The 16,507-nt window shown below is 33.2% G+C and overlaps 2 pseudogenes; one reads left to right on the forward strand and one right to left on the reverse strand.

Annotated features, from left to right (window-relative positions):
• Positions 1 to 5,680: 5,680 nt before the first annotated feature.
• Positions 5,681 to 6,367, forward strand: LOC148767044 (secreted RxLR effector protein 161 pseudogene; annotated as a pseudogene).
• A 6,091-nt stretch (positions 6,368 to 12,458) lies between these two features.
• LOC105971092 (uncharacterized) lies at positions 12,459 to 13,151 on the reverse strand (annotated as a pseudogene).
• Positions 13,152 to 16,507: the final 3,356 nt, after the last annotated feature.

Raw genomic sequence — 16,507 nt, forward strand, 5'->3', positions numbered from 1 at the left:
TCAATACCGAAAACCGAAGTTTTAAAAAGGAAAAAGTCAAAATTGGATTTTTGTGGTCAAAATTGATGAAATTGAAGTTAAATTGGGGTTACAATTAGGAATTGGGTTTAAAGGGTTTGGGATAATTTCGTCATATACATTAATTATGCATTTATTTACAATACATATTAATTGGATGGGCTTATTGGTGAAAGAGATATAGTCCCTGAATCTAGAATAATAAAGATGGTTGGTCAGTGACTTATGCATAAAAACCCATTTAAGTTAAGCATTAGATAAGAACATTTAAGTTAAGAATATTATTGAGGATATTAAGCGGAAGAGGGAGTGGTAAGAACATTTAAGTTAAGAATATTATTGAGGATATTAAGCGGAAGAGGGAGTGGTTCGAGCATTTTCAGATACAACACATTTTCAGAGAGGCAAATCAAGTGGCTCATGAAATAGCAGCTTTGTCGAAGATGGAAAATTATGCTCTTGAGGATCTTCCTGCTACAATATGTAACATTGTATATGCTGAAAAGCAAGTTGAATAAAATTGCAAGCTTTTTCTTCTAAAAAAAAAAAAAGTTAAGCATTAGATACCTAGAGTAGTTTCAAATTTTAAATTAGTTCTCATATAATTTTTATCACGTAAATTCCACAAATATGAAACTATAATAAGTAAACTCAAACTAATTATTATTTACTAATATATATACGAGTAACAATATTTATATTATGTTCTATTAAAAGTATGAAATGTTAGTTTTACGTTTTTTAACGTTTTAATTTTTGGTCCACTAATCTTTATTTTAATTTATTAAATAATGGGTAATTCAATTTTGGTATTAAGGTGATTTTATGGTAATTGATTTGTAACGTTGATGACAATAAAAGACCATGATGGGTGGGATTTGTCTTCTGCCGTTACAAATCAATCGTGGCCCTCTTCTCTCGTCTATAAAAGAATCCACAACTCTTCTCCTCAACATAACAGAAAACTTGAGAATTCCATCGCTTACAAAAATATTCGTGAGTTGTGATTTAAGAGAGATAGACAGAAGAAGGTGTGCTACGAATAAAGTTCTCACAAGGAGATTCAGAGGAGGCCTGACTAGGCTTAGCTTGTAGATTGTTATCATCCTTGTTCATCATCTCTATCGAAATCCATGGCGAACGGTATGTCGATAATCCCAATTATGTGATTATGTTCTTAAGATGAACTTGATTTCAAGATTCTGTGATTAAGGTTTTCTGCATAAAATAAATAAAAGTCTTTCAACTGGTATCAGAGCAGGGTTTTGAAATCGTTTCATCTTAGAACTCTCAAGTATGTTATATGTTAATTATACGGTTTTATGAAATTGAATTACGATTGTGATTGGTATTTGTGTTTTGATATTTATAATCTGTTTTGACGAATTGAATTATTATTTGTGGGTGCTCTTCTGCAAAACACAACTTTTCCTACGAATTGATGTTTTCATGAATGTGTGAGATTTTTCTCTGAATTACTTGACTAATGTATATTTTTATTTAATATTTAATTACATAATGCATGGATTTGTATATGTATATTGTATGAATTGTCTGTGGACATTATCTACACTCACATGAAAAGTATATTTTAATTTATTGTTTAAAAAAAATATCATGGGTTTAATATGGTACATGCTATGGAATATGTGTGTATGGCCAAATGCATGTTTCTGTGTATAGTAAATACATGAATTGTATGTATTCTGTGAAGTACATGCATTCTTTTAATGTATCTCATATGCAGTAAATTATTTCTTTTGAAAAATGATTTGTTACTGTTATGATTATTTATTTCATGACTAATTTGCAATTAAAGGTATCAGTCAAATTAAATTAACGAGAATATCATTAGTTTTATATTTATGAAATTTACTAATCTTGTAGTTGCTAAAGTGACCTAAATTAGTAAAATCTAATAAATATAAGAACTATATGAAAGTTTAATCATTTACATGATATTAAAGATTATAATATTCTCAAATTGCAGTCATACTTAAGAAATTGAGACTAGCTCAAAGGATAGTCGATTTTAATTAATTATGAACTGGGTAGGATATCATAATTTATATTACTTAGCAATTAGAATTGTTTAACTAAAGGTACATGACTAATTGATGAGTGAGATAAATTATGTTAGACCCTACTTAGGTGTTATAAAAGATCATTTACACCAACATAGAGTGAACGATATGCATACTATATTTCACTCAAAGGAGAACTTGTAGTGATATCGATAGTTCATCTTATTTGACTCAAGGTCTTATGTGAGCATCCTTTTATCTTTACCTTATTATATTTGCTATATTTATTTCAGTTGCTAGTCCTACTTCATTGTACTCGCATGCTTCTGGTATTAAGACACTCAATGGGTCAAATTTCTCCGAATGGTATGAACAAATTCAGTTCCACCTTGGGTGTTATGGATTTAGACCTAGCATTGCTTACTGAAAAACTTGGGGAAATAACGGATGCTAACAGTGAGGAAGAAGTTAGCCTAACTGAAGCCTGGACCAAGTCCAATAGGCTTAGTCTTATGCTTATTAGAATGACTGTTGCTACTAATATTAAGACTTCTCTTCCTGAGGTTGACAATGCTATGGAACTGTTAATGGCTATTAAAGAACGCTTTAAATCAGCAGACAAGTCGTTAGCAGGTACACTCGACTACCATGAAATATGGTGGTGATAAGGGAGTTCAGGAACACATCCTGAATATGACTGATAAGGCTGCCAAACTTTGAGCTCTTGGCATGAAAGTGGAAGAGTCATTCCTTGTGCAATTTATCCTTAACTCACTTCCATCAAAGTTCGGCCCATTCAAAATTCACTATAATACTCAAAAAGATAAGTGGAATTAGAATGAGCTGACTTGTATGTGTATTCAAGAGGATGTGAGATTAAAGCAAGGAAATCACTTTGCATTGGCTGTAACTCATGGAAGTATGAAGAAGAAAGGGAAATTTGTGAAGAGTGGAAAGAAATTTGCACCAAACAAAAGATATGAACCTGGTGAAAGTAGTCAGGGTCATGGAAAGGCTTTTGTTGTCACCTGTTACTTTTGTAACAAGAAGGGACACGTAAAGAAGGATTGTGAGAAACGAAAGGCTTGGTTCGAAAAGAAAGGTATTCATGTTTCTTTTGTATGTTATGAATCTAATCTTATTGAAGTTCCTTCTTACACTTGGTGGCTTGATTCTGGTGCTACAACTCATATCACAAATTCATTACAGGGATTTCTTACAACTCGGAAACCGGAGGAAAGTGAAAAGTACATCTATATGGGGAACCGTCTCAAATCTAAAGTGGCGTTTGTTGGAACTTATCGCCTCATATTAGAGACGGGTCACAAGATGGATCTTGAAAACACTTTTTATGTACCTTCGTTTTCTAGGAATTTGGTTTCTTTGTCAAAACTGGATGTTTGTGGTTATTCAGATTTAATTGGTTGTGGAAAACTCAGTTTTATGTTTAATTCAATAATAATTGGTTCTGGTATTTTATGTGATAGTTTATATAAAATATCTTTGAATCATGAGTTTGAACAATCATTATTAACCACTCATTCGGAAGTTGGCGTAAAGCGAAGCCTAAATAACGAAAATTCTTCTATCTTGTGGCATAAACAATTGGGGCATATCTCCAGGGAAAGAATCGAAAGATTGGTAAAAACTGGAATTTTGGAAAATCTAGACTTTACTGATTTTCAAATGTGTGTGGATTGCATTAAGGGTAAGCAAACCAAACATAATAAAAGGGGTGCCACAAGAAGTAAAGAGCTTCTTGAGTTAATCCATATAGATATCTGTTCACTACCTATTCCATGTTTTAGTAGAAAAAAGTATTTTATCACCTTCATTGATGATCTATCTCGTTATAGTTATCTCAATCTAATTCATGAAAAATCTCAAGTTGCTGACATGCTTGAGGTGTTTGTTATGGAAGTCGAAAGACAATTAGATAGAAAAAGTAAAGTTATACGATCAGATCAGGGTGGGGAATACTATGATATGATGAGTCGGGACAAAATCCTAGCCCATTTGCTAAATTCTTAGAAAAACGTGGTATTTGTGCCCAATACACAATGCCTGGAACACCACAGCAGAATGGAGTTGCTGAACGTCGTAATCGTACTCTCATGGATATGGTTAGGAGTATGTTAAGCAATTCAACTGTACCAATTTCACTTTGGAATGAAGCCTTGAAAACCGCTATGTATATCTTAAACCGGGTTCCCAGTAAGGCAGTCCCAACAACTCCCTACGAATTGTGGACTGTTAGGAAACCTAGTTTAAGACATTTACATATTTGGGGTTGTGCAGCAGAGGCTAGAATATACAATCCAAATGAAAAGAAATTGGACCCTAGAACAATTTCTGGATATTTTATTGGTTATCCACTAAAGTTAAAAGGGTATAGATTTTATTGTCCTAACCATACTATGAGGATAGTTGAAACTTGAAACGCCAAATTCTTAGAGAATGGTGAAGTTAGTGGGAGTGTTGAATCAAGAGAGGTAGAACTTGAGGAAATTAGGGTGGATATTTTACCATCTTATTTCGCTCAAGATAAAGTTACTGTTCAACCTATACAGCAGGTTGCAACAAATGATTCGCCACTCCATTCACCACTTCATGAAGATTTCATCATTGGCAATACTGTAGAACCACCACAACCGGTAGCTTTGAGGAAATCTCAAAGGGAAAGAAAATCTGCCATATCCGATGATTATGTGGTGTATCTACAAAAATCTGATTTTGATATTGGTATTCAAAATGATCCAGTTTCATATTCACAAGCCATGAAAAGTAAAGATTCTAGTAAATGGATTGATGCTATGAATGAAGAGTTGAAATCAATGGACTATAACGGTGTCTAGGATCTTGTCGAATTGCCTAAGAACAGTAAGAAAGTCGGTTGTAGATGGGTCTTCAAGACCAAACGTGACTCTAAAGGCAATATCGAAAGATTTAAAGCTAGACTAATGGCCAAAGGTTTCACTCAAAAAGAAGGCATTGATTATAGAGAGACTTTCTCTCCAGTATCTAAGAAAGACTCTCTTAGAATCGTTATGGCTCTTGTAGCTCATTATGATTTAGAGTTGCACCAAATGGACGTGAAAACCGCTTTTCTGAATGGGGATTTAGATGAAGATATCTATATGGACCAGCCTGAAGGATTTGCAAAACAAGGAAATGAACACTTGGCTTGTAAATTAAAGAAATCCATATATGGACTTAAACAAGCCTCTAGACAATGGTATATAAAATTCAATGATACCATTACTTCCTTTGGATTTAAGGAAAACACTGTTGATCAGTGTATATATCTAAAGGTCAGTGGGAGCAAGTTTATCTTTTTAGTCTTGTATGTGGATGATATTTTACTAGCAAGTAGTGATCTTGGTTTGCTTCACGAAACCAAGAATTATCTTTCCAAGAATTTTAAGATGGTTGATATGGGTGAGGCAAATTATGTTATTGGGATAGAGATCTTTAGATATCGATCTCAAGGATTTTTAGGCTTGTCTCAGAAAGGATATATCAATCGAGTTCTTGAAAGATTTAATATGCAGTTTTGTTCAGCCATTAATGATCCTATCACGAAAGGTGATAAATTAAATGAAAAGCAATGTCCAAAGAATGATTTGTAAAAGGAGAAAATGAAGTTGATTCCATATGCATCAGTAGTTGGAAGTCTGATGTATGCACAGACGTGTACTAGACTAGATATTAGTTATGCAGTGGGTGTACTTGGTAGATATCAAAGTAATCCGGGAATAGAACATTGGAAAGCAGCAAAGAAGGTTATGAGGTATCTTCAAGGAACAAAGGATTATATGCTTACTTATAGGAGATCGGACCAATTAGAGGTTATTGGTTATTCAAACTCCGATTTTGCTGGTTGTTTAGATAGTAGAAAGTCCACATCGGGCTTTGTATTTCTACTAGCTGGTGGAGCAATCTCTTGGAAAGGTGTAAAGCAAAGTATTATTGTTTCTTCCACAATGGAGGCTGAGTTTGTAGCATGTTTTGAGGCCTCGAGTCATGCACTATGGCTGCAAAATTTTATCTTAGGGCTTAAGGCTGTTGACTCAATTGCTAAGCCTTTGAAGATATATTGTGATAACACCGCAGTCGTTTTATTCTCTAAGAATGGAAAGTATTCAAGTGGATCCAAGCACATGGATCTTAAGTACTTGGTTGTTAAAGAAAGAGTCCAGAAACAACAAGTGTCAATAGAAAATTTAGGTACAACTCTTATGGTTGCTGATCCATTAACCAAGGGATTGCCTATAAAGACATATGAGGAACATGTTATTAGAATTGGTCTTTTGAACAATCCATGATTTGATGAGTTGTGATTGTAATTGACACTTAATTTATTTAATCAAATGTTTCTGTTTTCATGTTTCCAATTATGTGTGCACATATTATATTTGGAATTAATTTAACATGATTTGTCCTAACAAGACAAAATTAAAGGGGCTATTATGGCTAAGAATAGTAAGGGTTATTAGTGGCGTGATACATAGAAGGGAATATGATGAATGAATAATATGACCGCTATGATTCACATTAATAACTCAAACTAGTTCTAGTATTAAAGTACTATATTTACCTATTATGGTAATCACCTTAATTTTCTTTTAAAATCGTGATCACGTATCAAATGTTTTGTATGAAGAACCCACCGAGTCAAATAATTTTTAAACTTATTTTTCTTAATCGATTCAGTGGACCAAGTGGGAGAATGTTAGTTTTACGTTTTTTAACGTTTTATTTTTTGGTCCACTAATCTTTATTTTAATTAATTAAATAGTGGGTAATTCAATATTGGTATTAAGGTGATTTTATGGTAATTGATTTGTAACGTTGATGGCAATTAAAGACCATGATGGGTGGGATTTGTCTTCTGCCGTTACAAATCAATAGTGACCCTCTTCTCTCGTCTATAAAAGAATCCACAACTCTTCTCCTCAACATAACAGAAAACTTGAGAATTCCATCGCTTACAAAAATATTCGTGAGTTGTGATTTAAGAGAGATAGAGAGAAGAAGGTGTGCTACGAATAAGGTTCTCACAAGTAGATTCAGAGGAGGCCTGACTAGGCTTAGCTTGTAGATTGTTATCATCCTTGTTCATCATCTCTATCGGAATCCATGGCGAACGGTATGTCGATAATCTCAATTATGTGATTATGTTCTTAAGATAAACTTGATTTCAAGATTCTGTGATTAAGGTTTTTTGCATAAAATAAATAAAAGTCTTTCATGAAAATCTTTTCACATATTATAATTTTTTTGAAAGTCGAAGTTTATTTTCTTAAATTCTTAAATAAAATGTATCTGATATAAAACTCATAATATAGTTTTCAGTGACATAACATGTGAACCTTATCAAGTTAATTAAGAATTATTTAGAAACAATAAAATAAAATAAAAAATAAATAGTGATAACCAATATATAAGAAATGTCTACAAATAAGATGAAATAGTTGTAATGACTAAGATTGATTTTAAAATATCGAGGTTAAATTAATTCTTAAATTTTATTTACTATCGTTATTTATGCTTTTTATTAATGTAAGTGAGAATATGATTTAACCATAGTTAATTATGTAAAAAAACATAAAAACATAATAGTCATATATAAAAAATATGTCCAGAAATAAGAAGAAAAAATGGTTGTGACTGACTAAGATTGATTATAATTACGGAGGTTAAATAAGATCTTAAATTTTATTCACTATGGTTATTTATGCATTTTATTAGTATAAGTAATAACATGATTTAACCATGGTCAAATATGGAAAAAAAGGCATAAAAATATAATAAGTAAATAAATGATAATGTATATTACTTATTTTTAGTAATATATAATTTTAATGTCAAAGGACTTGTTAGAAAAAAAAAAAGAAAATATGTTAAAAGCTGTATTTTTTCGTTATCGTAATTATTTTTTATACATTAAATTTCAACAATGTTTTTTCTTTAAAGTTACATTTCAAGAGTTTTCCAATGATTACAATATTAAAAGTATGTATATAAATAGGTAATCACATAAAAATGACTTTCCATTTTTAAATTGAGCACTGTTCGTTTAATGTATTTTTAATCTTTAGATGTAATAATTAGTCTTATTATATACTTCATAATTAGTCTTATTGTTTACTTAAGTATATTTTATAAATATTATACTGGACTCAAACATCAATATTAATAAAACAATATTGAAAAACAATTTATGAAAATAAAGAAAAAGTTAAGTAATAGACGTGGATGATCAAAACAATTTTATATTTAGAGGTCATATAATGAAAGTAAAAATAACAATGTAAACATATAATTAGACATGAGGGAGGACAATATAGTTTATTCATGTTATAAATGAACTAAAGAACTTCAACAAAACAAGAATATAGGAGATCAAACATAATGAGAATATAACCTTTTCTTTTTGTTCTTTCTTGTATTCTCAAGTATATTTTAAATCCAATACAATGCCATATATTTATAGTTTTCAATGAGCATATTGAATACATAAAAGTATTAATGTAGCCCACTTAAACTCTTACGTTTTGACATCCACACTAAATGCATATTGAATGCATTCATAACACTCCCCCTTGGATGTCAATCTTAGTGAAATATGCCTCGTTATAAACTTTGCCAGTAAAACCCAATGGGAAAAATATGGAAAAAGGAAAAATAGTACACATCCGTGTGAAGTTTGCGATCGTGAGATCCTCTAAAACCTTTCCAAGAAAAACCCAGTGGGATAAAAACTTGGACGACGGGAAAATAGTACAGTGGTGAGAGTTAATGATCACGCTCCCCCTCATGTCGGCAAGAGATCCTTGAGTTGACGCTTTCCAATATCGTGGACCATCATCCTGAACGTTGTAGTTGGCATTGTTTTATTGAATAAATCTGCCAATTTATTGCATGACTGTATTTGATGAACGTCAATATCGCCACTCTTTTGTAGTTCATGAGTGTAGAAAAACTTGAGTGATATATGTTTTGTTCTATCACCTTTAATACCCATTTCTGATTTGTGCAATCAAGAGGCATTATTCTCGTAAAGTATTGTGGGTGTATCTCGTATTGAAGTTAACCCACAATTTTCTCGAATATGTTGAATCATTGATCTCAACCATATACACTCACAACTAGTTTCATGCAATGCCAAAGGACTACTCAAATGATAAGATTTATCCATGTAAAATCGTTTTAGAATCATTTATGTATATATTGATTGATGGATGGAGATTCCATTGGATAAATGCTCGATCTGCAGGCCGAGACAAAATTTTGTCCTTCCGAAATTTTTCATCTCAAAAATTTTTGTCAAATAGTTTGCGGACTTTGTGAGTTATTGAGGAGTTCCCACAAGATTTAGATCATCCACGTAAACCGCAATAATAGTGAATCAACTATTAGATATTTTGATGAAAACACAAGGACAAACTGGATTATTCATATACCCTTGTTCAACAAGGTATTCACTATACGGTTATACCACATTCTTCTAGATTGTTTTAAACCATACAAGGATCGTTGCAACTTAATTGGGTATAACTCACGAGACCTTCATTTAAATATTTTAGGGATTTTAAATCCTTAAGGAATTTTCATATAAATATCACTATCTAATGATCCATATAGATATGCAGTAACAACATCCATAAGGCGCATGTCAAGCCTCTCTATGACTGCTAAACTGATCAAATATCTCAATGTGATTGCATCGATTACGGGGGAATATGTTTCATCATAACCAATCCCGTGTCTCTGTGAGAAACCTTGTGCAACTAATCGTGCTTTATATCTCACGATTTCATTTTTCTCATTTCGTGTTTGTACGAATACCAATGTTTATCCAACAATTTTTACACCATCTGGTGTTTGGACTGCTGGTCCAAATACTTTACAGTTTTCAAGGGAATTTAATTCATCTTGAATAGCATTTTTCCATTTTGGCCAATCATTTCTATACCGACATTCTTCGACAGATTTTTGTTCGGGGTCCTCATTTGCGCAACCCCATAGACAAAAATATTATCAATAGCAACTTTACTTCTATCCCAGTTTTTTTTGGTATTCAAATAGTTTAAAGATATCTCTTCACATATAAGTTTTTTCTCATGATCATCTCCAGGGGCATCATGTACTTTAGAATGCTCAGTCACATTTTCATAGCGTTTTCTTGTTCACAAATAATATTCTCTTCAGGAGAATTTCCTTCTATTACCCTTTTTCTTCTAAGGTTCTTGTCTTTTGCGCCAATAGGGCGCCCACGCTTCATGCAAGGTTTTATTATATCTTCATGTTGTCCTTCAGGGACATCAACCCGTGCCGGGGTGTTTATAGCTGGTGTATGAGATATTGTTATCGTTTTCATATCGGTAAAAGCATCAGGAAATTGATTTGCAATATTTTGCAAATCGATTATCCTTTTTACTTATTTCTCACATTGATGTGTGTGGGTCAAGATGAGACAAAGACGGTACATTCCATGTAATTTCACACCGATGATTTTTTTCCCCCTAACGACGGGAAAATTGTCTCATCAAAATGGCAATCAACAAATCTTGCCTTAAACAAATCACCTGTCAGGGGTTCAATGTATCTAATTATACACGGGGAATCAAAACCAACATAAATTCCAAGTCATCTTTGTGGACCCATTTTTGTTCTCTGAGGTGGAGAAATTGGAACATAAACAGCACAACCAAATATTTTTAAGTGAGAAATGTTTGGCTGCTGGCCAGAAACAATTTGCAACGGTGAATACTACTGAAATGAACTTGGTCTAATCCGGACCAATGAAGCAGCATGTAATATTGCATGTCCCCAAATAGAAGTGGGTAAATTAGACCGTAAACGCAAGGGTCTAGAAATCAGTTACAATCTCTTAACAAAGGACTTTGCAAGTCCATTTTGTGTATGTACATGGACAACTGACTGTTCAATATCAATACAAATTGACATACAACAATCATTAAATGCTTGAGATGAAAATTCACCGGCATTATCAAGACGAATAGTCTTGATAGGATGATCAGGAAATTGAGCTCTTAATATTATAATTTGAGCAATAAGTCTAGAAAAAGCAACAGTACGTGTTGAAAATAGACTTACATGTGACCATTTAGATGAGCATCCAATAGAACCATAAAATAGCGAACTGGTCCACACGGTGGATCTATAGGTCCACAAATATTCCTTTGAATTCTTTGTAAAAATGTTGGGTGCCTCGCTACTAATTTTCATTGGAGATGGTCTTATAATCAATTTTCCTTGTGCGCATGCAATGCACACACATTCAGGGGGCAAATGAATCTTCTGGTTCTTTAAAGTATGCTCATATGAATTATTTATTATTCGACGCATCATGGTCGATCCCGGGTGACCATGTCGCTCGTGCCAAAGAAAGAAAAGTTTCAGATCATTGGACTTCTGGTCCATCACAATATTTGTTTCTATTACGCTTATAGTCGCATAATACAACCATGATGAGAAGAAACTGGGAGTTTCTCTTTAACATGCTTCTGGCATGAAATATTGGTTGTAATACAAAGAAATTCCACATTCCCCTTATTCATAGTCTCGATATGAAATTCATTGAGACGTATGTCATTGAAACTCAATAAGTTTCTTTTGGATTTATTAGGGTACAAAGCCTCTTTGACCAAAACATTCGTTCCACCAGGCAAAAAAATATTAGCTCTTCTGGAGACATCAATTACTTTTGTAGTACCAGAAATTGTACTAAAAATTACCTTTGCCAATTTCAAACTCGAGAAATATTTTTGTTCTCGAAGAATTGTGTGTATTGTTCCACTATCAACCAAACAAATGTCTCCATCGTTCAAGTTTCTCACGGACTCATAAGATTCCAAGTAGGTAATATAAGAAGATATAATAATTTTATTTTCTTATATCAATCATGATATCAACCACACATAAAATTATTTCGAACTTATTTAGGAAATGGAAAGATAAACATTATTTGATTCAAATGCAACATAAATGTAATACTTGATCAATCCTGATTGATTTATTTGTTGCCATCATTATTATCATCACCATAAAATTTGATCCCATCAATTTCTCCACTTGGCCCGGGAAAGAAATCAACAACATCCAAATGGGTAAGGTCCATTGGATCAATATGTTCATTCTCGGTATTGCTAAAATCAGTAAAATTGATTTCTTTCCCTTTTTCTTTTTCCTTGATGGATGCTTGATATAAATCAACAAGATGCCTTGGAGTACGACAGGCACGTGACCAGTGCTCTTTCACCCCACACCTGTGGCAACTCTCATTTTGATTATTATGAGGGCCAAATTTTACAGTCTTGCCCTTGTCTTGTTTGTACCAATTTTATTCCACTTCGGGTGGTATGGTGCAACTCTAGGACCATCTTGACGTCAACCATGACCACGGCGATACCCACGCCCGCGGCCATGACCTCGACCATGATTATAGTTGTTCGCATTCACTTCTGGGAATGAAACATTTGCATTTACTTCTGGAAATTCTTGTGATCCTGTTGGATGGGAGTTATAATTTTTCATTAAGAGCTCGTTGTTATATTCAGCAACGAGGAGGCAAGAAATCAATTCAGTGTATTTTGTAAAACCTCTTTCACGATATTGTTGTTGCAGGAGCATAATAGAGGAATGAAAAGTGGTAAATGTCTTTTCTAACATGTCCTGTTCTGTGACATCGTCTTCGCATAATCTCAATCGAGAAACAATTTTAAATATGGTGGAATTATACTCATTTACCGATTTAAAATCTTGCAAACACAAGTTCATCCATTCATATCGAGCTTTAGCGAGTATCACACTCTTCTGGTGATCGTATCTCTCCTTTAAATTGTTCCTTAGAGTAGCAGGGTCCTTTACCCCAAGATACTCGGATTTTAAGCCCTCATGGAGATGATGGCGAATAAAAACCATTGATTTCGCCTTATCTTTTTCACTTTACTCATTACCATCCTTAATGGTATTTCTAACGTTCATGGCATTCAAATGGATCTCAGCATCAAGGATCCAAGTTAGATAATTTCTTCTGAAAATATCTAGAGCAGCGAACTCAAGCTTGATGATGTTTTCCATAGCACTGAATCATAAAATTAATAGTGCTTTAGATTATATGTATACTTAAAACTTCAGGTTTGAGTCTAACTTGTTCAATATATCCAAGCTTCAGGATTTGATATTCGATATGGACTTCAGGCCTATAGTTTCTTTAAAGAACTTCAAGTTCTTATGATAATTTGCATAGCAATAAAGCAAATAAATAATAATTTAAAATATAGCATTTTAATTAACAATAATGATTATAAAGTAATTAAATTAACATGTCTTATTATATATCAAAACATTTGATATCTTTGTTAATCCATAAAAGAGATAATAATTATATAAGCTCTTAATTAAACAAATATCATACATAGATTAATAAATTTTAAAGCATCACATAGTCAAAATAAAATTCTAGAATTTTATTTGTACTAATGGTTTTTATCTATAATCTTAATCTAATTCTTAAATCATATATGTATATCAAAATATTTAAAACATGTTTTACAAGCCACTGATTGAAAACATGAATAATTTTATTTTTCCAGGATATTAAAATAATCATAAAATTCCTTACCAACTTCAATGAAAAATGGGAGAAAGCTCGTGTTGATAACGTGTTATAAATATACTAAATAACTTCAGCAAAACAAGAATATGAGACATCAACATAAGGAGAATGGAACAATATGATAGTAAATTGTGAGAATTTAGTACTTGGAATTACATAGTTGAATTTCATGTGGATTCGACACCCGACTATCATGAGTCCACTTTACTACTTGTTACGATACGTAAACTTGCGTGTGAGTTTTCGACCAACAAGTCGGCTTGATGATTAACAATATTTTTTTCCTCTAGTAATAGTATTTTATTAAAAATGCAAAAAGAAACCTAAGAAGCCTATTACAAAAAAACTCCCTAATGGGGTGAAAGCAAAATAACTAAAAAACACCTATAGGGTGATGTTGGGTGCTAAATACCCACACGCAAGTGCACGTATCGCAAACAAGTAGTAAAGTAGACTCGTGAGAGTCGGATGTCGATCCCACAGGGAATACGCAAATTATTTAATCCTAAGTACCAAATTTTAACAATTACGATTTTTATCCAGCCTACGCAGGTTTCTCAAATTAATTAACTAAATAAATTAAACTAATTAAGAAAGCAATTAAACAAGATAAAATATCAATATAAAACGGATCTAGGATTTTATCTTCCCCCTATGCGATAATTCTTCACCCAATTAACCTCCTATCATGCAAGTTACGATTCTCGATTATTAACCCAAGACACGAAATTACTCATAACCAGCTGTCGCTGTATTATAAGTCTATTATTCATAAAAGATTCACTATATGTCTATGCAAACCTAGTATAAATAAAGCATTAAATAACAAGTCTCGTAAACGGCTACCTAAGGTATTATCTATATGTCTATGATAATACATGCAATTAACACACTCATCCGGTGAAAACTACTCGAAGGCTCTTCTATCCCTGTTCTAATTATTAAAACGATCTGTCAATCAATTCTAACAATAACAAATAGCAACATAAATTAGCTACGTTCATGCGCTAAATAAGATCAAGATAGAAGAAATAATCGAAGAATTAAACTTGCATAAAAGTAGAAAAATAGGTTCGAATTACCACATAGGGTTCCAATAAAATCCTAGAATAAAAACTTAGCTACTCGTAATTCTTATGATAAACAAAATAAAAATAAAAGAAATAAGAAAAACTATGCTTGAGTCTTCGTTGATCTTCGTTCTTCGTGTTTTGTGGTGTCAAATTTCGTGCTTATGGTGTAGAGACATGTTGCTTTTATAGGCTTTTCTTGATAAGGAAGTAGTAGAAACCTAATAGGAATCAATTTCCGCCACTTTCCCCCATTAGGACTTGTTCTTCGATTTTCGCCATGTTGGAGTCCGAATTTTGGAATATTGTGTAAATAAGAATTGTAGCCCTTGAAATTAGCTTTCCAATGCCACCAAAATCACCTAATTCGGAGTTTGTATGAGAGAGATATGCTCGAAATCGTGGACACTGTCAAAGCTGTGGCGAGATTCCTTCTTCCAATTTGATTTGTTTCCTTATTTGCAACTTTTTCCTTTCTTTTTGATATTTTTTCCTTCATGGAAACCTAATTCTGGTTTTTCACCTATAAAACACAAAATCAATCAATTAAAGCACAAATATAATTAAATCTAAACAAAAGATCCACGTAAAGTAAACGTATTGAGTGTAAAATCTACACTCAACAGGTGAAAAGGCGAAAAAATAAAAAAACTAAGCCTAGGAAAAAAAAAATGCAGAAATAGGAAATAGGCCCCAGTTACAACTGATCGGTAGTTCCTCAATTAGCAAAATGCCCACATCCAAAGGCTGCTAGTGGAATTATAGAAAAACTCACGCTGAAATCCCCAGTCTTCTAGACGAGATTTTGGTTCTTCTTTTCTTCATCGTTTCAAAATGAAAACTCAAAGAAATTTACATGCTTTGCTCAAAATTTTCCAAATATCTTGAGAATAACCCAAGATATTAGCACAAAAACGAGTTTGACGATGGGTTGTTGGAATTTGATAGCGTTTTGAATGCGGCTTTTTCTTCTTGGATTCACGTCTTTGGTATTTTGTATCAGATTTGGGATCAAATTGATCAACTAGCTCTTGTTTTTCTTCTAATTCTTCTCCATCTGCTCGTGTATTCTATGAAAAAAAAAATCAGCATCTTCACCGGAACCCCCATCATGGTAATTGTCACAGGGTTTCTTTACTCAAGAAATTTTCACCCGTGCGGCCTGATCTCCTCGCAAGATGAGTTAGCCTTGCTCTCGATTCTGTTCACACAAACGCACACATACAAAGTCTTTTAAGCCAACGTAAACATAAACAAGAGTATGCAGCAGAAAACAACACACAAATACGATCTTCCAACCTTAATATTTATTTCCTAACAACGAATACAGAGGAGACGAAGGTGCATACAGAAAATCCTCAGTCAGAATACCCACAATTCCAATCAGAACTCTCGAATACTAGATGGGTCGGATTTGTGCACTCATCTCCCTATAAGTATAAGGAAAAAGGTAGCTTACAAATTAAACTACCTAGGGATACTTGGCGGCACACATGCCTGACACTTGGCTAACTATTACAAGTAATAAGGGGTAGTTCCGCATGCTTTCCAAGCCTCAACCGATCATCAACTTCCCTCAAAAACCACCCAGCTAGTGAATTGTCGGACGCCTACCTTGCTTGGGCGCGGGCACCAAACAACCCGGTCGGTTGCTAGGCAGCACCCTGCATTGCCTTGCCCGCACACTTTGCTTGCGTTGTCAATCACTTGCGAGTTCTTTCCCTACACAGTCATCAGCACACCCGCTC

This window comes from Erythranthe guttata, chromosome 11, assembly GCF_056151865.1.
Source record: "Erythranthe guttata isolate IM_541 chromosome 11, IM_541, whole genome shotgun sequence".
NCBI lineage: Eukaryota > Viridiplantae > Streptophyta > Magnoliopsida > Lamiales > Phrymaceae > Erythranthe > Erythranthe guttata.